Source organism: Papaver somniferum, chromosome 10 (genome assembly GCF_003573695.1).
Source record: "Papaver somniferum cultivar HN1 chromosome 10, ASM357369v1, whole genome shotgun sequence".
NCBI lineage: Eukaryota > Viridiplantae > Streptophyta > Magnoliopsida > Ranunculales > Papaveraceae > Papaver > Papaver somniferum.
In genome coordinates this window covers 19,010,931-19,025,412 of record NC_039367.1, presented here as the reverse complement: position 1 = coordinate 19,025,412, position 14,482 = coordinate 19,010,931, and the positions used below count along the sequence as shown (strand labels likewise).

The 14,482-nt window shown below is 35.6% G+C and overlaps 1 pseudogene; it reads right to left on the bottom strand.

Moving 5' to 3' along the window:
- Positions 1–872: 872 nt before the first annotated feature.
- LOC113315364 overlaps positions 873–14,482 on the bottom strand; it is a 111,786-nt pseudogene continuing 98,176 nt past the window's right edge.

Sequence of the window (14,482 nt, the reverse complement as noted above, 5' to 3'; positions counted from 1 at the left end):
TCTACCTGACCACTAGTCTGTGTATGATATGGGGTATCTACCTTATGTATAATACAATATTTCTTCATCAAAAGCCTAAAAGATCCATTACAAAAGTGCGACCCTCCATCACTAATTATAGCTCGCGGTGTACCAAAACGTGTAAGTATATTCTTTTTCAAGAACTCAGTCACAACCCTATGGTCATTAGTCTTACATGCAACCGCCTCAATCCACTTAGAGACATAGTCTACAGTGACAAGGATGTATAAGTTACCAAAAGAATTAGGAAATGGACCCATAAAGTCAATACCTCATACATCAAAGACCTCAACAACTAAAATAGGGTTCAAGTGCATCATGTTCCTACGGGAAATGGTTCCTAATTTCTGGCAACGCTCACAAGTAACACAGTAACTGTGGGAGTCTTTAAACAACGAAGGCCAATAGAATCCACACTACAATATTTTAGCAGCAGTCTTCTTAGCACTAAAGTGACCCCCACAAACATGATCATGACAAAAGGAAATAATACTGGACTAGTCACTCTCAGGTATACATCTCCTAATAATATGGTATGGAGAATACTTAAACAAATAAGGATCATCCTAAAAGAATTGCTTCACCTCGGCTAAAAACCTAGAACGATCTTGTTTACTCCAATGTTGGGGCATTCGACCAGTAACAAGATAATTCACTATATTCGCATACCAAGGTGCTTGGGTAACAAAGAATAGTTGTTCATCAGGAAAACTATCCCTAACAGGAGGAGAATAATTAAGGGTATCCACAACAAGCCTAGACAAGTGGTCTGCTACTAAATTTTCTGCACCTTTTTTGTCTCTAATGTCTAAGGAAAATTCCTGCAACAATAGGATCCATCTAATCAATCTAGGTTTAGTATCCTTCTTGGAAAGAAGATACTTCAAAGAAGCATGATCAGTAAAGATTATGACCTTAGAACCTAAGAGGTAGGATCTAAACTTGTCTAAGGCAAACACAATAGCTAATAGTTCCTTCTCCGTAGTGGTATAGTTCAACTGGGCATCATTCAGAGTTTTGCTAGCATAGTAAATCACATGAAGTAACTTATTTTCTCGCTGACCTAGCACAACACCAATAACATAATCTGAACCATCACACATGATCTTAAAGGGTAGGTTCCAGTTGGGTTCCTGGACTATGGGGGCGGCAGTGAGTAAATTCTTAAGCTTCTCAAAAGCCTCTAAACAAGCATCATCAAAGACAAACTTAACGTCTTTTGCAAGCAAATTGCAAAGAGGTCTAGAAATTAAGCTAAAATCCTTAATGAATCGACGATAAAAAACTGCATGCCCTAAGAATGACCTAATATCTCTTACGGTTTTTGGGACCTGTAAAGTTTTAATGAGGTCAACTTTGGCTCTATCTACCTTTATACCCTTCGAAGATATGATATGCCCTAGAACAATTCCTGAACGAACCATGAAGTGACATTTCTCCAAATTAAGCACTAAATTCTTTTCCTTACACCTAGTCAAACCTAATGAAAAATGATGCAAACACTCATCGAAATACGAACCAAACACTGAAAAATCATCCATAAAGACCTCTAAGAACTGTTCTACCATGACAGAAAATATTCTCAACATACAACGCTGAAAGGTCGCAGGGGCATTACATAGCCCAAAAGGAATGTGTCTATACACAAAGGTACCAAAGGGACAGGTAAAAGTGGTTTTCTCTTGGTCTTCTGGGGCTATGACAATCTGATTATAACCGCAATATCCATCTAAAAAGCAATAATGGCTACGTCCAGCTAATCTCTCTAGCATTTGGTCGATGAAGGAAGGGGAAAGTGGTCCTTCCTAGTGACCTTGTTCAATTTCCTATAGTCAATATAGACACGCCAACCCGTGGTCACCCAGGTTGGGATTAACTCATTGTTATCATTCCGGACTATAGTAATACCGGATTTCTTGGGAACAACCTGAACGGGGCTGACCCACTTACTGTATGAAATGGGGTAGATAATGCCTGCATATAACAGCTTAAGAACCTCGGTTCGAACTACTTCTTTCATATTAGGGTTCATTCGACGTTGCATCTCCCTAGAAATTTTGGCGTCACTCGCTAAATAGATCTGATGCATACAATCAGTAGGACTTATACCCTTAATGTCTGTTATGGTCCATCCTAAAGCTTCCTTGTTATTGTGAAAGACATTCACTAGCCTACTTTCCTGATCACTATCCAAGTCGGATGCTATAATCGCAGGTAAAGTTTCAGATGGGCCTAAAAACATATACTTCAGGGAATCTGGTAATGGTTTAAGGTCCAACTTAGGAGGCTTTTCTAACGAAGAAACTAGGGTAGACTCAGAAACGGGTAGAGGTTCGAACTTAGGTTTCCAGCCATTACTAGTGTCTATCAAAGGGGTTGAATCTAACAAAGCATTCACCTTATTAATCACATCGTCATCATAAAAATCAATCCCAAAGTGGTCCAGGCATTTCTCTAATGGATCTTCTAACAAAGTGTTTGGTAATGACTCCTCGACTAATGTTCCTATCATGTTCACCTCTTCTATGTTCAAGTCATCTACTTCAGAGGGTAGCTTACTAATATTAAAAATGTTCAGCTCAATAGTCATATTACCAAAAGACAAATTCATAATACCATTTCGACAGTTAATGATCGCATTGGATGTAGCTAAAAACGGGCGACCTAAAATCACTGGTATTTGGTTCTCTGGGTCAGGGACAGTTTGGGTATCTAGGATAACAAAATCCACTGGATAAATAAACTTATCGACCTCAATAAGAACGTCCTCGATAACACCACGAGGAATTTTAACGGATCTATCAGCTAACTGAAGTGTCATCTGGGTAGGTTTCATCTCACCAAGTCCTAGCTTAAGGTACACATGGTATGGCAGTAAGTTCACACTGGATCCTAATTCAAGCAAAGCTTTCTCGACACGGTATTTACCTATTGTGCAAGAAATAGTAGGGGACCCTGGGTCTTTATACTTAGGAGTAGTGGTATTCTGAATAATATAACTCACATGACTAGCTAGGAAGGATTTCTTCTTGACACTAAGTTTTCGCTTTCGCGTACACATATCCTCAAGAAACTTGTCATAAGTGGGAATCTGCTTAATCGCATCTAACAATGGGAGGTTGATAGTAACCTGCTTAAAAACCTCCAATATATCATTAAAGTCGGACTCCCTCTTAGTTGGAACTAGCAGATGGGGGAACGGGGCTCGCATGGTAACCTTGTTGTCAACTTTCTTTCCACTCCTAAAGATTGTTATAGAATTCACATGATTTTACGATTTCTCTCCTTTAGGGTTAGGATCAGTTTGACTAGGGAATCTTCCATCTTCTCTTTCACTAAGAAACTTAGCTATTTGGCCGACTTGAAGTTCTAAGTTAGCAAGAGACTGGGAATTATTCTTAAAATTCTGTCTGGTTTCTTCTTGAAAACCACAGTGGTTCTTTGATAACATCTCATGGTTCTTTGCTAACATAGTTAGGGTTTTTTCTAAGGTGGAGATCTTTTTCTCATTCTGAAACTGGGGTTGATCTGAAGAGTTCTTAGCATAACCAAAACCTGGGGGAGACTGAGAATTACTAGACTGTCCTTGATTCCGACCCTTAGACCAAGAAAAATTAGGATGGTTTCTCCAACCAGGGTTGTAAGTCTCTGAGTATGGGTCAAAATTCTGACGTTTCTCAAACCTAGCATTGTTATAGACAAGATGGGCTTGCTATTCACTAACCTGACCTTTCCAAAACGAGTTATTGGGTTCTATTCCACAACTAGACACTTGAGAGGCTCTAAACCTATCATCAGGTTCAACAAGAGACCTATGTTTAGGATGATTCAATTCCAAAGCTTCTAACCTTCTAGACAAAGCAGCAAACTTAACATCAGACCCGAAGCTTGTATCTACCACATTGGTGCTACTTCTATTGACCAAGAGTCTTTTGGGGGGTTCAACACAAGACTCCCACTGTTGGGATTTTTCAGTGACATCTCCTAAGAAGGTAAAAGCATCATCAGCAATTTTACTAGTGAACTCACCAGTGCACATAGACTCAACCATGGCTTTGGTTGAATAGTATAAATAATCTCTACGAGTTTCATATTATCAAATCCATGGTGAGGACACTGGGATAGGAGATCATTGAATATCTCTAAGAACCTATAAAGAGACTCTCCCTCTTGTTGCACACTAGCACTAATTTTCTGCCTAACAGACGCAGTTTTATGCTTAGGGTAGAATTTCATATAGAAAGCAGCAATAAGTTCCTGCCATGTTTCAATGGATTCAGGTGGTAGGTTGTTCATCCAGGTCTTGGCTTTATCTCTCAAGGAAAAGGGAAACATCTTAAGTTTCAAGACTTCATCAGTAAGGTCTTTTATTCTAATTGTCCCACAAATTTCCTCAAAGTCCCTAATATGAAAATAAGGGTTCTCATCATCTTTCCCTAAGAATATGGGGATCATCTGAAGAATACTAGGTTTTATCTCGAAATTAGCTGTAGTGGCTGGAAATTTAATGCGCCAAAAATTGATGTGATTTCAAATTGAGTTGTAGTAAAAAGTTCGTTTAGACTTGTGAAATCAAAAGATTTTAGATTCAATTAAATTTAAAAACAAACAAAACTTAATTCAAGATTATTAGGAATAACCAAGACACTGATTCCACTATCACACATGAATAAATTATGGAAAATAATCCAAAACTCTAATTATCTTTTAAGTCCCTTATTTCTTAATTCACAAATAATCATACAAATCCTCAAATATCAATTGTATTCCCTAAGCATAGATTATCAATTGACTAAACAAAGTATAACTTATCAGACTGAATCACAACTAATTAAGAAAATTATGCAAACAATTTAAAACTTTGCAAAAGCAGTGATTGAGTGAATTATAAATTATAAATTAGAGAAAATAAAATAGTTACCAATTATTCATGCGTAAATAGTTTCCTCATTGCCTTGGTTGTGGGAGATTTAGCTCATTATCATGTTGGAAACACGCTCAAAAGTTGATTTCATTGCTCAAATGGTGTTTACAAATGATGAAAAGGGAGAAATAATTCAAAATCGGGTTTGTAACGCTTATAATTGTTGCGAATCAAAGAACGATACAAAGTATGTGTCACTGTTACTGTAGCTCTAAGACTGTCGCTGAGCAGCCGCAAATACCGTAGCAAAAACGACTGCTTCTGTGGGTCAATGTTCTTCGTGTTCTTCAATGGCAGCAGCAGCAGCAGCAGTTTTCTCTGGTGATTGTGTTTCGCCTCTTTGATGATCCAAAGCCTTCCCAAACTCTCTGTCCCCCTTTTCTGTGATCCCAGCTTCCTTTATATACTCGACAGGTCTCAAATCTTTCGTGTTAACTGCTAATAATATTTCCCAAGATAATTTTTTCTTTTCCTACCATGTTACGGGATTTGCTTCCCATTTTATCTCTTCCACACGTCTTATGGTCGTGTACAAGTCTCATAGTGTTCTAAACATGCTCAGATCACAAGCCAATCCTTCCCGAGCATACTCCAAACTCTGTTTTGCTGAGAACTTCCCTGTTTTGTGTCAATCCACGTAACGTTCCTCGTCACTCAAATCCAAGTCACTTACCAACCCTGATTCATCGAAACAGGCTGGTACTACTCCAATTCCACGCTTGCTTCTCACCCAAATACTTCACAGGTCTGAATAGAATTTCCCGGAGAAGAGTAAACCCGAGAATACCATTTTCTTCAAATTCGCGATTCTAGCCAATTCTGGTCGAATCAAAGGCTATCACCAACTCTGATTATATATTAATAACAAACCCAATTAATCTGAGCGATCGAGTCTCCCTCTAACAATTCCAAAACTTGAACCCTAACTTTTCTGGTGACTGCAACAATTTGATTTTGATTATCCAGCCAAATTCTTTCGAATACAATGATTATACCAAGTCTGTTTAGTGTTAACTGAATCCAGTGATTGAATCTTTCCCGAACATGCCTTAAAATCAAACCCTAAATTTGATACTTCAGTGCAAATTCTTCCCTCCAAAATCCAAATTCAAAACGAGAAGATGACCTCCCCCTAATCCTGTAAGGGTGTCCCTTTAGCACTTTCATTATAGGGTGTAAATACTAAGGAAGGTACCCCTTATCCGTTGAGATGCCCCTTAGTAATTGAGGTGTTCCTTAACCAACATTGAGAGTCCGAATAACACGTGTCCTCGGGGTGCAAATAGCACTTTTTGAGCAACTTTTTCCACATAAGTGTATTTCTCCAAAAACGCCTACACAAACATAAAAACACCATAATAAGTACAAAATCAAGCACTAGCAATAGAGACACTGAGGACAATTCAGACACAAAAATGTTTCTATCAATTACTGGTCTTTATGCACCTTGTGCCTAAAACACTGAAGATTTAAAGCTTTTTTGGAGGGAGATTGAAGAAGTCAGGTGCTTCTGGAATTATCCATGGGTTGTAGGAGGAGACTTCAATGAGATTAGATTCACTCATGAGAAAACTTCAGGTGGGGAAGTAACTTCTGGTATGAACAAATTCAACAGATTCATCTCAAGACATCAGTTAACTGATCTTCCTTTAATTGGTGCCACATACACTTCGACCAACAATCAAACTCAAAGCATCAGAAGTAGAATTGACAAAATATTAGTGTCTCCTGATTGGGAAAGTTGTTACCCTAATGTGATTCAACAAGCTCTTGCAAGGCCTTGTTCTGATAATAATCCAATTGCACTTATTTCACAGGGGCTGAAGCATGGACCACCACCATTTAGATGTGAGTATTTATGGTTTTCTCACCCAAATTTTCTTAATTTTGTCAAAGATATGTGGCTCTCTTTTCCTGTTTCAGGAAGTGTTAGTTATATTTTTTGCAAAAAGCTTCAAATGCTTAAAGTAAAGCTCAAGGAATGGAGTAAACTGGAGTATGGTGCAATAGATAGCAGGCTTGAAGAATTGGAGGATATTTTCATGAATCTTGATGCTGCTGAGGATGCTAACAGTGGTCTTACAGATATGCAATGGGAGGAAAGAGCAAATGCAAGGAAAGATTATTGCAAACTAACTACCATCAATGCTGAGAAGCTGAGGAGCAGAGCAAGAGTGACTCATAATAAGGACTTTGAGAACAATACCAAATACTTCGATAGGCTAGCTAATGATAGAAGAAGAAGGAGTTATATTGGGTCCATAGAAGTTAATGGCACTATGACAAGTGATGAAGCAGAGATTAAATATGGCATTGTTTCTTACTTTCAAAACATTTTTCAAACTCAAAGCTCAAGAAATATTTCACTGGATGCCATGAATTTCAATAAAATTTCAGAGGAGATGAATGCAGCTTTACAAAAAGACTTTGATGAAGATAAATGTTTGGCAGCAATAAAACTTTTGGTTCAATTAAAAGCACCATGGCTAGATGGATTCCCTGTCAAATTCTACCTGATTTGTTGGAGCATCATATAAGAAGATTTTTTCAAAGTGATGAATGAACTTCAGAATAAAGGCTTTCCTGATTGGAGGTTGAAGAACACATGCATTGCTCTAATTCCAAAAACAGATTCAATTGAACAGATCAAAGATTTGAGACCTATAAGCTTAATTCATGGTGTGTACAAGATTATATCCAAGATTCTTGCTGAAAGATTCAAGATTGTTCTTCCTCATATCATTTCTCAACAGCAGTCTGCTTTTGTGAAGAAAAGGCAAATCTTAGACGGTGTCTTAATTGCAAATGAGTTGATTGATTCTAGACTAAGAAGTGGCAAACCAGGTATTCTCTGTAAAATTGACTTTGAAAAAGCCTTTGATCATGTCAATTAGGACTTCATTGATGAAATACTTCAGCTCATGGGGTTTGGTGACAAGTGGAGAAGGTGGATAAGATGTTGTGTAGAGTATGTAAAATTTTCAGTTTTCATTAATGGTAGTGCAACTGGTTTTTTACAAGTAAGAAGGGTATCAGGCAAGGTGATCTCATTTCACCTTTCCTTTTCTTATTGGTGGGATAAGCTTTAACTTTCATGATCAAGAAAGCTCAGGATGAAGGAATCATTTCAGGTTTTCAAGTTAAACCAAATGGTATGCTCATGCAATTTGCAGATGACACATTAATCTTTCTTGATGTAGATGTAGATGTGGAACAGGTTAAAAGTGTAAGACTCATTCTACTCTCTTTTGATATGCTCACTGGTTTGAAAATTAATTTTGCAAAGAGTCAAATATATGAAGTAGGCTATGAAAGTGATTTATCAGTTTTCTCATCCATTTTGGGTTGTTATAGTGGTTCTCTTCCCATCACTTATCTTGGACTTCCTTTAGGTGATATATGTGGTGGCATTGCTAAATGGGACAAGGTCATAGAAAAATTTACTCAGAAACTTGCAGGTTGGAAGAAACCACTCTTATCTAGAGCTAGAAAAATTACTCTTATTAATAGTATCTTGGCAAGCTTGCCTATCTACTACATGTCCTTGTTTGAAATGCCTACATCAGTGCTTAAAAAGATTGAAAGGATCATGAAGGAGTTTCTATGGAATGATAACAAGCGCAAGAAAAAGCTGCATTCAGTGAGATGGAATGCTTTAGCAAGAAGAAAGAAAGTTGGTGGTTTGGGCATAAAGAATTTGAAGAAAGTCAATCATGCTTTACTTACTAAATGGTATTGGAGATATGCAGTGGAAGATAAATCCTTATGGAGATCTTTAGTAGAAGAAAAGTATGATTCTGGAGAAGTCAGTTGGGCCACAAAAACTCCTACTTGTACTTATGGCAAATCTGTGTGGAGAGCCATCATGAAGTATCATCCCACTTTTCTTAAGTACATTCAGTTCAAGGTAAATAATGGAATTCTCTGCAGGTTTAGGATGATAATTGGTTATACCAGCATTCTCTTAAATCCTGTTACCCAAATTTATATGTTGTTTCTAGAGCACAAAATTTTACAGTTGCTGCAGTGGGAAATATTGTTGACAATACAGTTATATGGAATCTTCATACTCCAAGAAGAATTAATGTTGCTGCCAGAGCTGAACTTACTCTTCTTTCTGCTGATTTGAATGATTTCAGCTTCAACATGTCTTCTCCTGATGAACTGCAATGGTCTCGCACTAAGTCTAAGCAATTTTCTGTTAGTTCTGTCTATGACATTCTTGCTGCTAATGATGTTACTTTGCTTACTGGACCAATTTTCAATCTTATCTGGAAGTTGAAGTGTCCTCCTAAGATTAGTTTCTTCCTGTTGTTATTGGCTTACAACATACTACCTACAAGAGATCTGTTAAGAAGAAGGGGTATGGAGGTGCCACAAGTGTGCTTGTTCTGTGATGAAGATGAAACTTCTTCTCACCTATTACTTCATTGCACATTTTCTAGACAGGTATGGAATAATTTTATGTGTCATTTGAATTGGTTTTTTCCTATGCCTTCTGATATGACTACAATGTTGCAAGCTTGGGTTTAATTCAGAGTAGTAAAGAGAGTACTGTAGTTTGGTCTTTAATTCCAACAGCCATTATGTGGAGTCTGTGGAAAGAAAGAAATGCTAGAGCCTTTAATGACAAGAGCAGTAATGCCAGAGCTGTAATCAATAAAGCAGTCTACTGCTTGTTCACTTGGTCCTTAGCCATCAAAGAGTTTGAGTCTGTGGATGCAAATACTGTGTTTTGAGAAATTGGTCTTCTATTTACTTTCAGCATTAAGATTGGTAGTATGTTACTATCTTATTTTTGTTTTTTCTCTTTGTAACTCAGGGTTGTATAAGGCTTTTATACCTTCTTCTTTTTTGATCTATTTAATCTCTTCTTTGCCGATAAAAAAAATACTTCTAATTAACTGTAATTGTTCACTCAATATTCTCATAATATAGACATTAACACTATAATTAACTGTAATTCTTCACTCAATATTCTGATAATATAGACAGTAATACTTAATTTTCTCCAAAAACAAAAATAAACCCTTATTTTTGCTTATCTCTAATATGATTTTTCCCCCTCAATCATGATTATATTAAAATCGACTAATGATATATATTTTAATCGAAATAAAATTAACTAAAATTCTGATTCTTTTTCTAGAATCATTCTCCCAAAAATCCAAACATAATCTATATAAAAAAAATCCCTAATTCTAAGATGATATTACACTAAAATTGATTTAGGGCATTGGCTATTCTTCAAGATTATCAATTAATCAAATATCTTACGTAAATTTAAATATGAAAAATTAAGTAATTAAATTATTGTATTGATTTAGAGATTTGATGATTTATCCAATTATACTGGGCTATATAATAATTATGTAGAATTTCATGGGATATGTGGAATGATTATAAAGGTATGTTTAGTTAATGTAAACACTTAATTTATATGGGTTATGAGGATATGGGGTCTCTTTTCAATAAGAGGAGCAGATATAATAACTTAAATTCCGCACTTAATTATATACTAAATTGTTTCATCATCAATGCAATGTTGGGTGAAGATTAGAACCATATCAAGATGAGATTCTGGAAAATAAGAAAATTAATAACAACCACACATCAACTTATATCGTATGGCAGAAAAATTCAATATAAAATCAAATCAGGAGTCAAGAGATCCCAACGGTTTATAAATAGTCATGAGACTTGTCTAACATTCCAGTTTTGTCTAAGTATATATTATGCATATGATGCTAGAGCATACAATTCATATATATAATTTATTGGATGACAAATTGCAGTACTACACTTATTGAAGAAGTCTAATTTTTGGATTATACGTACCATAAGATATTTTGGGAAACTTAGAGATCCAATAATTTCGTGATGAGACGTCTTTTTACTTTATGATTGTTATTTTTTTTTGAATTTATACCTCATTGAAACAAAACATATTATAAAAAGGCTTTCATTTTTGTTGGTTGGCTTTATTTCATTCAAAGGAATTGAAATATTGTAAACCCCTAACAAAGATTGGTCCTCAGATGAGTTGATATGATTAACATTAAAAAACTGAGACATTTTGTCTGTGAAATGAACAGAAAAAAGATAGTTTGGCATCGCTATCCATTATTGCTTGTGATTGTTTTGTTTTATCGCCTCCTTAGCCAATGCATATGCAGATTGATTATTCATTCTATGATTAATCATAAACCCAAAAAATTGTCACAATATTATGCATGGGATTTTCATAGCTTTGTTGATAATTGCTTGCTTTCTCCGTTGAGCCATATTGCCTTTTCCTTTGGAAAAATATAGAATTCTCTAACAATCACTTTCGATCCAGAAATCATGAAAGCTGTTATTTTTTGCCTAGTATGCTACTTCTATAAATGCTAGAAATTTTGCCTCTTCACAGTTGGTGGCATAAAAGGTCCCAGATATAGTTGTGATAGCTTCACCTGTGTATTTATGAAGAATGAGACCATATCTTGCATTTATAAATTTATTTATCAAAGAAGCATCAAAGTTTAATTTAAAGTGATGTGTAGGAGGAGCTGTCCATCCCTGCAGATGAGAAGGAACATGGGGACAATTTCTTGCATTAATTCTGTTAATCCCAGAAACATTATGATTATCATGTACCATTTCAGTAAGAGTCTAGAAATTCATGTGTCTTTGGATTGCTAAAGAAGTTTATGGACTAGTATTAGATTTTATTTGGAAGATTCAAAAGCATCCCTTCTTCCAAATAAATCAACATTTAGTAGCCATGACTTCTGGAACTCCATTTTCAATATTTCTGCTTTTATGTTACCTACAATCCATTTTGAATAAGTTTCCAGAGAAGAAGACTTTGCATTCACATCTATGTTAAGATCTATTATAGGAAGGAGATTCCAAACAGATTTAGCATATGGATATTCAAAGAATATATGTTTTAAAAATTTACAGGGGTTATTACATGAAACATAGTGTAAATTGCTATCTTTTAAAATATGTCCCAGTTTTTTCCTAGTTGGTAAGTCATTGTTTACGCATTTCAATAAAAAGATTTTAATCCTTTGTGAAAGATCTAGTTGGTAAGTCATTGTTTGGTAACAGATGGAGAAGTTGGATCAAGTGGTGCATTACTACTCCAAGGTTTGCTGTTTTGTTGAAAGGGTAAGCAAATAATTTGTTCAAAAGTCAAAAAGGGATTAGGCAAGGTGATCCAATATCACATTTTCTATTCATTCTAGTAACTGAAGTTCTTTCTTAAATGTTCAAAAATGTTGCTGCTCAAGGCTTGATAACTGCTTTCAAGGTAGCAAATCATGGTACTGTAGTAACTCAATTACATTTTTCAGATGACTTAATTGTGTTTTTAGATGATAATGAAGTACAGGTTCATAACTTAAAGAGCATTCTATGGGATTTTAAAGCTATTTCTGGTCTTAAAGTTAATTTCAGAAAGAGTACCATTGTTGGTCTTGGTCAACTTCACAATGGGGAGTTTTTTGCAGATATTTTTGGCTGCAATATGTCTCAGTTACCAATGAACTATTTGGGTATTAAGCTGGGAAGTAAGTCAAAGTGCAAAGAGGTATGGACTGATATTATTCAGAAGCTCCATCAAAAACTTAGTGGCTGGAAAAGAACTTATTTATCTAAAGGACAGAGATTAATCTTGATTCAAAGTGTGCTGGCTAGTCTTCCTGTGTATTACCTTTCAATGTTTCAAATGCCTGCTAGTGTGGTTAAAGAAATTGAAAGAATTATGAGGAATTTTTTGTGGGGTTCAGGGGAAAATTCTAAGAAGAGAAGTTGGATTAAGTGGACAAAGGTGAACTTACCCAAATGCAGAGGAGGAATTGGTATAAAGAAGTTGCAGTTGGTTAATAAGGCTCTACATGGTAATGGATCTGGAGATATGGCAGTAAAAAGCAAGCTCTATGGAGGAGGATTATTAACCAAAAGTTTGGAGGTAAAACTGAGGCTTTATTTCCTAATCAGACAAACATGTCAGTTTGCATAAGTTTATGGGATGGTATTCTAAAATCAAAATTTTTTGTTATGGCTGGCACAAATGTGATTCTGGGTGATGGTGGCTGTACTTATTTCTGGGAAGATATCTGGATAGGAAATCAACCTTTAAAAATTGTTTTTTCTACTTTGTTTAAGATTTCCAAAAACAAAACAGCTCTAGTGAAAGAGATGATATCTGATCAAGGTGCCTGGGATTTTAAATTTGCTAGAGCTTTGAATGAAAATGAACTAGCTGAGGTGGTTCATTTACTTCAACTGATAGGTGACCTTAGCAATTCTATTTCTACAGCATCCAATGACAGAATTTGGGTTTATGGTAATGGAAAAGGTTTCTCAGTAGCTAGTGCTTACACTGCATTAGAAACTGATGGATTTCTAACTTTCCTTGACAAGCAGCTTTGGAATCCAAGAATTCCACTGAAGTTTAGTTTTCTAGTCTGGACCTTATGCTACAATGGTTCCCCAACTTTGGATCAATTGTTTAGAGTAGGTATGGTTCAGTGTGACAAGTGTTTTCTTTATGGTCAGTTTGCTGAAACTAACTCTCATTTGTTCTTGCATTGCAAAATAATTTTTGAGATTTGGTCTAACTTCTTGGAAAGCTTTGGAATCATATGGGTGTTCTCAAGTGATGTTCGAAAAACTTTATGGGAATGGAAATCTAAGAAGAGTAAAAAGAGGCTAAAGTGTTTGTGGGGTTATCTTCCATTTACTATCTGGTGGTGTTTGTGGGGAGAAAGAAACAACAGGCTATATAAAAATGTTTCAAGAAACATTAAGCAGATCATTATTGCATTAAAGTCCTTGTTGTTCAATTGGACTATTAACACAGACATTTTTGAGGGTTTTAGTCTTTCCACCTTAATTTGTAATTGGGATGTTGTAACCAACTCATCCATGTAACTCTTATTTGATCTCTTAGTCACTTCTCTGGTGACTTTGAATCTTTCTCAATATATTTTGCATTTTGTCAAAAAAATATTTATTTTCCAAAAGGATTACTGTGAGGATCATCTTCTGTTATTATTCTAAAAAGGATTTCCAACAAAATCTTTTATGATTTTTTTGAAAAGTACTCATCAGTCTCTTCGTGAAACGTTAAATCTTTTTGAATAAAATTGCATCATTCATATATTTGAGATTTTTACTTTACACAGTCTTATCACTTGGAAAAAAACACCTCTCAATATAAGAAAATGATTTCCCTTGTTGCAGTATAAATTTGGGCTGATAATCAACCTGAAGAAGAAACTCAGTCTCTTTTTAGTTACAAGTTTAGTAAGTGCACATAATTTGCTCCTTTTTATGCTAATATATTGGAGGGATAATCCCCTCACACTCTTAAATTCACACTATCTCACACCTTGGTAGACATTTGTTCTGAGAAACCTAACCGGTAGCGTGTTTTGGGTATATGCTCGTCTTACAGTGATCTGCATACCCACAAAAAATGAACACATTTCGAAATATCAAACCTCACCATCTACCAATCTTGATTTTAACGGTTGAAAATTC